This window comes from Anabrus simplex, chromosome X, assembly GCF_040414725.1.
Source record: "Anabrus simplex isolate iqAnaSimp1 chromosome X, ASM4041472v1, whole genome shotgun sequence".
Classification (NCBI taxonomy): domain Eukaryota; kingdom Metazoa; phylum Arthropoda; class Insecta; order Orthoptera; family Tettigoniidae; genus Anabrus; species Anabrus simplex.
The window spans coordinates 95,411,142-95,424,330 of NC_090279.1; positions in this window are offsets into that span (position 1 = coordinate 95,411,142).

Here is a 13,189-nt window from a genome sequence, read left to right on the forward strand (position 1 = left end):
AATTTGATTTTCCATGTAAATTTAAAAATACGAATTTTGACATTTACAGAACCGAGAATTTCTAATGGAGATGAATTAGCCGAAACATATTGAACAGGAGATGAGCCATAGTCAGGTAGTTTACAAACAGATTTCAATTTTGAATACCATTGATCCGAAATAATTGAACAAACACTGCCTGAATCTAATAGAGCTGTTATAGGCTCATTATCTAATTCAATTTTAAGAAAAGGAACAGGTGCGGGGGTATCTGCCGCAATCCTAAGACACTCTTTGGGGCATTCAAAAGATGAATTTGAAGACTGAACGTTCCCTGAATTTACGATCTGTTTGCCAGGGGCTGAGCCTTGGGAAGCAGGATTAGTCGACTCAGCCGAAGCCGCTAGTCACTTATTATTAGTGACATTGGTGGAAGTTGCACCAGAAGTTGAGCAGGAGGGGGTGCTATTTGAATTTGGGCAATTCTTGTCGATATGTGAGAAAGCCCCACATTTAAAACAGCCTTGTGATGAGCCAGCTCCATTATTTGCCCTACTGGATTTGATCAATGGACACTTGTTCCGAAGATGGTCAGGCGAACCGCAAGCGTTACATTTACGAGGTGTGACTGATCGGCGAGGTAGAGGCCGAGTATTACTAAAAGAAGGCGGGGGTTCTTTCGCGACACGCAAGGAATCGGCGTATCTAACTCCTTCCGCTGAGACGGCCAATGCTTCAAGTTCAGAGAATGTTTGCGGGCACGCCGCGAAACACAAATATGACCTATTGGATGGTGAAATTCCTTCTACAATAGCCTGTACAATCTGATCTTCAGGAAAATGAAGAGCAAACACCCTAGTATAAAACTTAATGTCTTGTATGAAATCAGCCAGATTTTCATCCAATCTCTGTACTCGATAATAGTACTTCTGAATCAGAGATGACCTCGCGCGAGCAGGAATAAAATTTGTAAGCAAGTGTGCGTGAAAATCTTCAATAGATGACTGTTCAGCTATGGCTCTTACTGTTTTGTCTGAGAGAATACCTATTGCATAGGGATAGATGATTTGCAAAATCTGACATGGAGAAAGAGAAAAAACAAGGGCATGATCCTGAAATTCAACTAAAAACCTTAAGAAAGAAATGACTTCGCTGGTAGTGTTAACAGAAAACTTCGAGATACCTCTGAGCAACATTGCCAATGAATGAGGCAAGCTGCTGAACCCAGGTGACATAGTAGGTAAAGGTTTCAGTGGCAAGGAAGTTAATTCAGAACGCACATTATTCAACGATGCACGGCGTTCAGACTCGTTGTCCAATGGGGCAGAGATCGTTTAGGCTCCAACGGTTATCCTATTGACTTCTCCCTTAGGCGGCTCTTCCTCGCTACCTACATTCACCGTGGTGGGTTGATCAGTTTTGGGAGGAACTTCCCCAGTTAACAATTGAGTGACCTTACTAGATAATTCAGAAATATTTTTAAGCAACGTACTAGCTTCCTTCCTCTGAACGTCATTCAACTTCAGAGACAACAGATCGTTAACTCTATTTGAAAAATGAAATAGCCTGGCTTGCACACGCTTAATTTGATTAGGAGAAGGATCATTTTCGTCAAAAAAACTAACTACAGATGCTAGCCCAGTAGTATTCTCGGTGATCGTGGAAAGAGAGTCGTCAATTTCTTTCTCTCCCAAAATGGGGATGGAAATGGGCAAATCAAGGGACTCTCTAAGCTTGTTTGTGTCTACCGCAACCGTGCCTCCAGATTGCACATTTCTAATAGTTAATTCATAGATCAACTCCTCCTTGCGCAAATAGTTAAGATGGAGAACATCGCGAGGGCCGGGCATGATGACAGAACAATTTTGAAAAAGAAAAAATCAAAAATTTCCAGCAACAGAGAAAATTGTTAGAGTTCGGAACAAAACAATGCTTAGCCGTCAAAAGGGGCTAAATTGAGACCCATTCAACCACGCTCTGCTACCACTTGTTACGGAGTTTTCCGTGGTAGTTAGAGGTGAAAGAAGGTGCGGGGGGTGAACAGGTCTCAGGCTACGAAATTAAAGTGAATTTAAAATTTAACAAGGTTATATTTTCTTAGCAAAAACAAGAAATAACAATAATGGCAGGTACAGAGTAGCAAAACCACTAATCGAGAATGTACAATTACGGAGTTACAGGATTTGGGCTCCGAGAGCCAGACACACAATTCTTGAACAATTAGCCCAACTTTACGATATACAGAATTCAACAAAGGGGCAGAAGACCCCAATCATGCCCAGGAGCACTTGCTCCCAATTACATCATAAAGCCTCCTCGAGGCGCGCAGAAACAAATTTCAAAAGAGCGATCTGCTCTCAAAGATTAAGCCTATCAAAGGCCACACCAAACTCCACCTTCAAGTTGTCCTCTAAGGACATAAACACAGGGGTAACAATACCCAACCTACTGAGGCCTATTAAGTGAGAAAAGTTAATTACATGGCCTCTAAAATATCAATTTGAGAGGAGGCGAACTTGCGCTCCTAATACACTTTGTTTAAAACCTACTTGGCACTAGGCCGTTAATGCAAGGGCTAATCCCATACTAAAGAGGTGACTTTTAGAAGGAAACAATTTACATTACGTTAGGGAAGAAACGGTTGTGAAAATAAGTTCACCTCAATGCAATATGAGAGGGAGCTCGAGAGGGTTAAGCACTCTCTATCCCAATATGAAGCTTGAAAGAGAATAGATACAAAGATTCTTTACATTTTAGGGAAAGTTACATGGTGGAAAAGCTTCGGACCCGCCCCGAGAGTTAAACTGCTGAGCTAGCAAGAAAAGAAGTTATTAATCGGCCATTACCTTGTTGTTGAACTGCTGCCCGAAGGAAGAGGCGCTTCCCGCCCCCTGCTATGTACTTTACACGCTGAAAGATGTTACTGAAGTGGCACAGAGACCCTAAAATCAGCAGTTTATATACTCTCGCAGAACGTTCGAGGCGTTTCAGGAAGGAAAACACCCGCCCACAATCATTTTATTGGTGGATAAAGAAAACCCCTACACAAGATGAAGAAGAAACAAATTATTGGTGGAAAATTAATTAAAGAATTTCGGGATTGGCTAAATTCAAAACAAGGGGAAAGAAAAGGTTAATATTGCCAACTTAAACAATGACTGAAAGAAATTTAGCAAAGAACAAACTTTTGAAATTAAATTTTCTCCAAAAAAAAACAGTTCTTTCACTTCGCACTATGGTGCACCGTTGTAGTTCTTCAGTAGTGTCCTCTAGAAGAGAATGTTCACACTTCTTACTACAAGCAAAACAAAAATACGTCGAAAACAACACAGTTCAGAAACTTCAAAATTTCCAAGTAGTGACATCTTCAGGGTAACTTGAAAATTAACACATAAGACAAAGTTCAGACTTCTTCCAGTAGGGGGGGTTTCAACTGGCGCAAAGTTTGAATTAGCGGCGTGGAGGTGTACCGCCCGGTACAATAATTATATACATTCATATGTGCAAGATTAATTCAAGTATTCGTACTATAGAGTGCCACCATTACGATGATCAATCAGTTGTAAACGCGTAAGTTGTGCCAAATGTTTTCATAAATACGTGCCATTGCATATAAAACCAACTCTCAAGTTATTCACCGCTGTGCCAAAATTAGGTTAAAAACCTACTCTACCGATATACATTCACATAATAAGACATTTAGTTATGCGATGTTCCTTCATCTGTACGTATATTCAGATTATATTGCATGTAATACACAAATAACCTAGCGATATGTCTGGCATCAATGCTATTTATCGACCATATAACGCTTGGACTGTAACATACATTCACATAAACATGACCTAATTCCATCTCTTGCATTGTTAACCTCTATATTAAAAACCGTAACCGACACAGAAACTCGCAATAACCTCATCTAGGCTTTGCTTACGCCGAGAACAATTCACATTTCCTCAGGCTGACAACATTATGCAATTCTCATATTTCAATTCTTCCCGATATCTCCATATAAAAACAATACAAATTCAACTTCATTTCAATAACCTCAGTGTTACGGTGAAAACAGTCCAATAGCCTGAGTTTCCATTCATAAACTGCAACTCCCTAATATTTCATCATTTCCTTTCAATACAATAATCGTACTGGCCATGTCTGCCCATCAAGTGCTCATAAAAACTAGGTTACTTTACATCGCATACATTCCTCTTAACCACAAATAGTTCGATATTAATTGGTCTTCTCAAGTAGATTAGCATATAAAACATGGATATGCTCATATTGATCTTGTTTATAATAACCTACAAATATCTCACGAGCACAGGATTTGTATTACTTAAAATAGCACATGTCAGCAGTTAATTATTTAAATCCAGACCATAGTATTCACTTATTGGCACTTTATATATATCTGTAGGCACTTCTGCACTCAAGTAAATATATCTTAGCAAATAATTAAAATTTTATAATGCAAAGTTCGAAACCATATTACTTATCTCGTGTCGACTTTCCCGTTGCTGGCTCCTTCATCGACTAGGACATCTCGAAGTAGTCAATCATGTCCCAGGATCTCGTCACGGCTGGATTCGGCTGGGCATCTTGGCTTGAGCTGAGTTCATCTTGCGCAATCTTCCTCCATCCGTTTAGGCGAGATTCATTACGTCACCAGGGATCATGCAACGAAAAGACAGCAAATATTTTGTAGAATACATATTTCTCTGATGAATTGCAGGTTTTCCAATACGTGTACTTGAGTTTATATATTTTATAACTGATAGAAATATTTCTCTTAAATTATATATTTCCTCAATTTTGGTCTGCTTTTCGTCAATTATGTCGCCTAAACAGGTACTGCTTATAACTTGAAATAGTTTTTTCTGCGTTTTTTAGTGTAGATTGGCCACTTATTATGCTATTCCGGCCTTTTTCTTTACGTCGATATCTGACTCGGCTGCAGTCACAGTTTACTTCAATATCTTGGCGTTTTTCTTTGATTCCTTAAGTATCCTGCAGATATTGGAGGTTTATTCCTTCGATTTATTGTATATAAATTACTTTAGTATTTATAATTCGTTGATTTTCTTTCGCTGTCTCGTAGTAAAACGTACCGTTCTTCCTTCACGCAGTTGTCCTTCTCAAGGTATCCAAGAATAGAGTCAATTCAATTATTTCATGGTCCATAGTTGTTCAATCTTGGAAACTCTTTACTCTTTTGCTGGTCAATATCGACCTCCGCCTACTGATCAAGATCGATTTACAGTAAGATTATATTCCGTTCGCATTTACGCCGCCTGAAGCTGCTCCGCGCCATATTTGTCCACTGTATTTCCATAATAGTTACTGCCTCAAATGTAACGTAATGGTACAGTATGGTAAAGGTAATCCTTAGAGTGCACTCCAAAATTCCAGGCGAGGTACATTAAATGGTAATAAAACTTAAAATTAACTTTCATAGTTCAAGAGTGCATAAGCCGTATCAAGCGAACGTCACCCTGGGTCCATGATAATCGCTCTATCCATCCCGGCAAGTGGAGAAGCACGCCGTCCTTCCATCACAGCTCACTAGCAAAACCTTAATGGCGACTGGCCAGAAGCCTACATGTCAGACCACAGTCGCAGTGTTTACGTGCGCATACTCGCTCGGTGGAGGTGGAGAGTGGCGAGATGGTTCATACCGACGACACTAGAATGCAGGAGAATACTGGAAAAGGCACTGTCTGGCCATACACCACAGATGGGCATATTAATAACTTTAAAGCCGGCGGAAGTTAATGTTTATAAATATTGAAAACCATGGTATCTGTGACCATGTATCACCTTGATGAATAACGCAGCGGCAAACCACATTAAAGACACGAACTTCAATGGCCATGCAGCCAGCACTAATGTATTCACAGAGAGGTATAAATTCTTAATTCGGTAATAGTCTCCCTCCCCGAAGCTCCACATATACAACATATAATAACTTTCATAAGGTGGTAGTCTGGATACAAGCTGAGTTTTTGATGGAATAGTCCGAATAAGCAAATGACCACCGATCACATGTCCCAGTTTATGCACCACCAGCAAGTTGAATCCAATAGTCAATTAAGAACCAAAACATATATGAATTGAGTAAAAAACAATTGAGTGCATTTAAATGACACTAGCTGTCCAGTTACTTTCAATCATTAAGAAGTCCCATGCATTAAAGTGGTGGTACACGCAAGTCGCAGGTAAATCTGTTAATGTTCTAGATAAATGGTGACACTCATGCTCCAGATCATTTGCTAAGTTTTAATTCCAATAAAAAAGTCTCGCAAGTTCATATGTATCCACTGTTCAAAGATTTCGTTACTTTGTGGTATACACACACAACTGAACAACTTCCTAAATGTTCACTGGTATAATAATAAACCTTCTTAGATTTAAATGCACGCGATTATAAACCCAAATTGAGATTATCACATGTTGGACATTCATTTTAGTATTGTTTATCGGACTTGCGTAAGTTAAGAAACGCCTTCATTTGGTTTCCATTTTTATTATTATTGCCAGGGTGGCATAAACCAATTTAACAAATGAAAAACGCCCAGAAGGGCAAGGAAAAGAAATGAGCAAATATAGGAAAACAAAATTGGTGAGCATGTAATAAGATCACAAGATCCAACAGGTAAATCCTTTACATAATCTTAAACTGGATTAACTTGACTTAAGACTACAGTATGGCATAGGATAAAGCTACTAGTAAAAGCAAAAGGAGAACAGGATTACAATAGAATACAATAATTACCTAAACGGCCCTTGACCAGGTACTAGGAAATATATAACCATAAATATATCATGCTAAAATTAAATATATCGGCAGAAATTTGATGCACAACATATAAGGAAAAGAATTAACTAGAAAATTAAAGATAGTCATCTCCTCAAATTAGTTTTCTGTGCACGTCAGCAACCCTATCGCAATGCCACATAATAAAGACACCACCAGCAACAATGAAAACGAGAAGCTACCGTTGCATAGACATACAACTTCAAACATACACAATACACGGAAATAAGTTAAGCTTAGGAAAGAAGATACTGACAGAATACAACAAACCACAAACATGGTAAGTTCAATAAGTCCAGGCATCAATCAAGTAAGAACACGCTACAGATCATAACAGCCGATTCAGCAATGCATGATAACAACACAGCAAGAAACACATCAAATTATCGAACACAGCTACACCGACAGTACTCTTCATATAGATGACCTACCCAGAGATGTCAAATCATTTCCAGAACTGAAATACTAAGAGAACAGCAATCCACACATAATTTCAAAATAACCAGACGTTGACCAAGGGGGAACATGTTGCGAAGCAATAACACATTACACAGTAATCCAAGTTAATTAAAATTACAATTTTTTTTTAAATCAGTAGAGTAGAATCACTAATCAGTGAGCCAATAAATAAATTTTTAAACCCATTAACCCTCAAACACACGCGTATGGGGTGGAATCCACCCCAGGTCATTTTATTTCCTAGTGAAATGTACAAATAACTTTCCTGTGCCCACCCCGCTCTTGTACCTTTCTGGCTGGATCCCCGCAGAGAGAGTCATTCTTACATAATCTATCTTAAAATATCAAATTAATACAATAATTCATATTTTACAATACAATGATATGTGGGGTAGAAAGCACCCACCACGCGTGTGTCTGCGTCCTAAGATCTGGTGCGTGTGCTTGAGGGTTAAATACACGACCAAAATCTAGAAATTATATTTTGCAATTAATCAATTGTAATGCTACGTATACACTCCATTCATAACCCGTCTAAAGAAGAGATAAGATCAGATATAGTTATACTCACAAATAAGAGAAACACTGAGAAACTGGATATGAGAAAAAGATCAATATCCATGGCTTACGGTAAATAATTACTCAAGGCAAGGTGAATATAGTTAGCTGCAGTTCGAGACTTCAAGATCTTTCAGATGGTAGATACGCGTATCAGCAACACCAAGTCAAGAATAGTATTAGGATATAGGAACTCACAATAACACCATGGTGGAGCAGGACAGAAAATGGCAGAAAGAAATTCAGAAGTGTCACCCAATCTTAAATTATATTCCTCACAACTTCACCGAATTTTCAAACATATTCATCAATAATGGAATACTCATTTAAATAAATGGTTTAGAAATACCCCTCAATTAAGTGGCCATTTTGGAAATGAGAGCAGAGACGTGACACGATTCCCTACCGGTTATGCACAAGGGATCTCGGACAAATCCGGAATAGTAACAAGTGACATCCGTAGACTCACACTGTAGCCACACAGCCGCAGGTACCGTGCGAAATATATATGAAACAAGGTAAATAAAATTTAAATGGTAGATCATGAACTAGGACGAGGGAAAACGCTCAATAGAACGGTGAAGAAGGAGTAAACACCACGAAAAGACCCGATCATCGAATAGTGGGAGGCTTCAATACCACCTATGAAGCACTAGTTAATCCCATACTCAACGGCAAGATGACCAAAAATTAATAGCAACGGATAGTAACACTCCGGAGAGAAAAGGACCAATAGACTGGCAGGTTAATCCAAAATGAACTTTATAGTACAGGATAAATACATGATGACGTCAGATTACCCGGGTATGCAGAGAATTAAATCAAAACAAGAATAGACCAGGTCATACAGGAATCACAAATTACATGCAAGCAGACCAGGTTTTTCTAAGAAGAGTGGTAAACACATGCCGGGATTTATTTCCCAATCTACGGGCACACAGGGGTAAATTAAATGCAATGCCGACCATACCGAAGTGTTATAACAATTTAATTATACAACACAATAACAATACAACCTTAATGAATCTCAACGGACATGCGTTAGCAAAAAAGGGGGGAAGGGAGCACTAACCAACCTCAACGACATGCCGTGAAGCAATCATGCCACCTCACAATGCAAGCTTAAAACAAAATCACGTACCGTTACAACATAACTAACTCAGGACCAAAACCATTACCTACTAGGTTTGAAAGGAGAGGATCCATTGGTGCAATTTGTGAAAAATAACACCACCATAACAAGTAGACGAGGTAGGACGACATGGACGTTACAACTCAATAGATTAACACACTTCATGAATAATACACCAATTTAGAGACAGAAACCAGGCAAGTAAGGTCTGCAGAAGAATGCAGAATTAATACCACATGCACCCCAAAAATACAACAAATAACAACGTAGTTAACCACCATTACCAGAAAGGAAAACCCAGATGTCTAATTTTGAGAAGGTAGATAGGGTAAAATTTTACTCACCAGAAAATCAAAAGGACAGGAATGACTAGAAATAGATCACTTAGATAACGGGTAATTCACAACTGATTACAGAAATGATTAAAAGTTGGGCATGAGACCAATCGGAAATTAGGAAATCGTACCACCAGAAGTTGGAGACCGAAAGCAGTGAAGACAGTTAAGTCCATGCCGTAAAGGCAAACAGCCAACCACCACCAAGTCCGATCGACAGAGTTCCGCAATAACCAATATCCACAGGCAAATCCAAAACTCAACAAATAGGATCTAACACCGGGTACTATCCAGTTCCTAGTCAACCCCCCAAATAAAGAAACTAACCTAACACATTACTCGGTTCGTTTAATGCACACCTAACAATACCACAACCGGAATAGACAGTTATATCACCAAATTAAAGTCGGATAACAAGACATAGGCAGTAGAATACTAGAACAGTTAAAGATAAATACAGGTTAGGACACCTTAACAGTTTTCATACCAGTGAACAACAATGCACAGACCTAATATTATATACATTTTTCCAAAATTTGCTACAAGACAAAGGCTACTACATAATACATAATTAAATTAATGATGAAAATTTAGTAATCTTCAATGATCAGGATAGAATCAATTTATGATGGACAGAGCCGGCATGCACCCAAACCAAAGGAGCAATGGGATATTAACGATTAAAAAATAGGTGCCAATAGCGCAAGTGAAAGGATCCACACGCCACGAACCACAATCACATTTTATAATACAATGGTAACAAGTACACGGTAGTAAGCTACTACACAGTGATATTAAGATTCACATGAGACATGAATGCAGAAGATTTGGTGCAGAAAATCATAACACGTTGTAATTAATTCGCACACTACTAAACTACAATTTCTGGAAAGAAAAAGGTCATACGGTCAGGAAGCAATACTCAAAACAAGAATACTATACATGGAAAAGTTACTAAATACAATTCACACGCAACCAGAATAGTTACAAAATAATCTAAAGATAATTAAACAAATTTTCTCACTGAAATGTAGCCCTCATCCGCAGGACCGTACTACATACCATACGTATTATCAAGAAGCCCTTAAGGGAGAAGAGGGATCACACATAACCTGATTTTAACTGGGAAAATTGAACTCGCCTAATTCTCTTGGTGATGGGGTCACTCCCCAGTACCGATAATGGAGCCAAAAACTGTAAAATAGTACAGGGACTTTGATACTTAGGAGCAAGCTTAGCATAAAATATGTTAATTTCTTTACTAATGGTATAGGACCTGACAAAAAATTGATCACCAACTTTCAACCTAGTTGACTTTCTAAATTCGTTGTACTTATCTCTGCCTGTCTTACAGGATACCGACAATTTCTTCTTCTGAACATAGTTGGGTTTAGACAGGTCGGGAATATTATCAATCCCAAGTTCGTTGGACATAGGAGAATACGGGGTGTAACAGAACATAAGGAACATGGGAGGTTTACTATGAGATTCGTGTGTGGCAGAATTGAAGGCATGGGCTAACCAGTGTTGGCAAGAATCCCACTTGGATTGGTTATTGTGATGATATGCAATCAGGGAAGATTTCAGGTTCCTGTTTATTCTCTCGGCGTAAGATGGGTTTGGATAGTTTGGAGTTGTAGTAGCATGGGAAATGCTCAACTCGAATAGGTACTTCCTAAACAAGTGGCTCCCTGGCATTGTCATAAATCAGAAACTTGGGAGGACCAAAGGATGCGAAGATAGAATTAAGGCAACTTAATAGACGTACGAGAAGTCATAAATCTAGTGGGAATAATCCCGGAAAACCGAGTACGCATCAATACACACAAAGATATGAATGTTTCCCAAGGTAGAGCAAGGGAGCGGACCTACAAAATCGATGACTGACCTTTCCATCTGCCGAGAGTCTTTTGAAGATGAAAATAAACCAACACGGTTCTTCAGGTTGAGTTTACTGATAGCACAAGTTTTACAGGACTTAACCATTTTCCAAATGAAGAATTTTCTAATTTTCTGCCTAGTTTTAAATGTGCCTAAGTGACCACCAATGCGTCAACAGTGATAATATTTGAAGATGATTGGCACTCGGACCTGGCGAAGAACAATAATTAAATTAGCATCAATTCGACCTTTTCAACATAGAACACCCTTCACCAGAGAATAAGGTTTTACTACCATTCCGTCACTAATCTTGTCGGTGATTTCTTTCAACTCAGGATCTGCTTTTTGATCGCCAAACTCATGGTATAACAAAGGTAGATCCGGAAGAATGGCGCCCACACTAACAATATTAGTTTCATCAATTTCTTCAACTTCAGATTTTACATCAAGGCCAAAGCTCCCGTCAAACATTCTACTTAAGCTGTTAGCGGTGACATTCTCCGAACCTCTGGTACGCTTAACCTGAAAACTAAAAGCGGGTATCCTAAGTGCCCATCTAGTGATTGTGCCCGTTCTTGTGGGTCGGTTCAAGGTCGAAATGTACATGTTCAATAAGGGGTCAGAATTTCTCAAGTGCAAACAGCACGCCCAAACATTCTAACTCATAGATTGAGTATTTACTCTCCAGATTATTGAGTATCCTTAACACATAGGCAACGAGTCTACGACCGTCCTCATGGTCCTGAAAGAGTGCACCAGCAACAGCTTCTCCAGAGGCATCAGTTTGTGCAATGAAACGTTTACTAAAGTCGGGTATGGCCAACAAGGAGCATTCGATAAGGCAAGTTTCAGAGTTTCAAAGGCTTCTTGCTGGGAGGGACCCAGGTGAACTTGACATCCTTACGCCTCTGATAGTTAAGGGGTGAGGTACCACAGCAAAATTCGGGATAAACTTGCGGAAGAAATTTACCGTACCCACAAAGCGTGCAACACCTTTTACGTCCTTAGGTGGTTGGAATTCCCTGATAGCCTGGGTCCTAGATTGATCAACGGAGACTCCGTCGGGCGACACGACATGGCCAAGAAAGGATATATATAGCTTGGCGAAGGTTACCTTGGATAGTTTCACAGTAAGACCAGCCTATTTCAAACGCTCAACGACTTCCGTGACATGATCCACGTGTTCTTCAAAGGTATTCGAGAAGATCACAAGTCATCAAGGTAATTGAAAACAAACTTAAACTTGATATCCCCTTGAATATAATTCAGAAATCTAGTTAAAATAGCTGCTCCGCAAGATAGTCCGAACGTCAACCTGAGGTACTCATAAATATTCCAGTCCGTGATGAAGGCGGTTCAGGGAAATATAGGTTTTAGAGAGCGGAATCTGATAATAGGATTGATTTAGATCTAACACGGTAAAGAACATGGGCGGAGAACCACCCAAAACATGTACATCTGGCAAAGGAATAGATTGCAGGATGATTGTGCGATTAAGGGATCTGTAATCGATAACGGCACGGTATCCTCTAGAGGATTTAGGTACCAGGTAAACCAGAGAGGCATAAGGAGAAATGGACGGTCTGTTGACACCATTGGCAAGCATTTGGTCGATAATCCTTTAGAGTTCTAGCATGCGAGGAGGTGAAAGAGGTAAGGAGGAGTTCTAACAAGCTGGTTGTCAGACAGTTCAGTATCGTACTCCAATACATCCGTCACTCCTAACTTGTTGGTAAATACCTCAGGAAATTCATGGCACAAGTTACGGACTTTATTAGCTTGTTGATAATCCAAATGATCAAGATCCAAGTGATCGATTTCATTGTTCTTCCTTGGTAGCGGCCTACCTACACAAGAAATTCTGCAGGTACCCAAAGGAGCATCAATAATATCGACGTTACAATTTGAGGAAAATTTAAAGTAGAATTGTCTAGCCTGGAGGTCTAAAACGAATCCGGTCCTTGACAAGAAGTCAGTGCCTAAAATAATACTACAAGTTAGATTCGGAGATACAAAGCAATGAACCTTCCA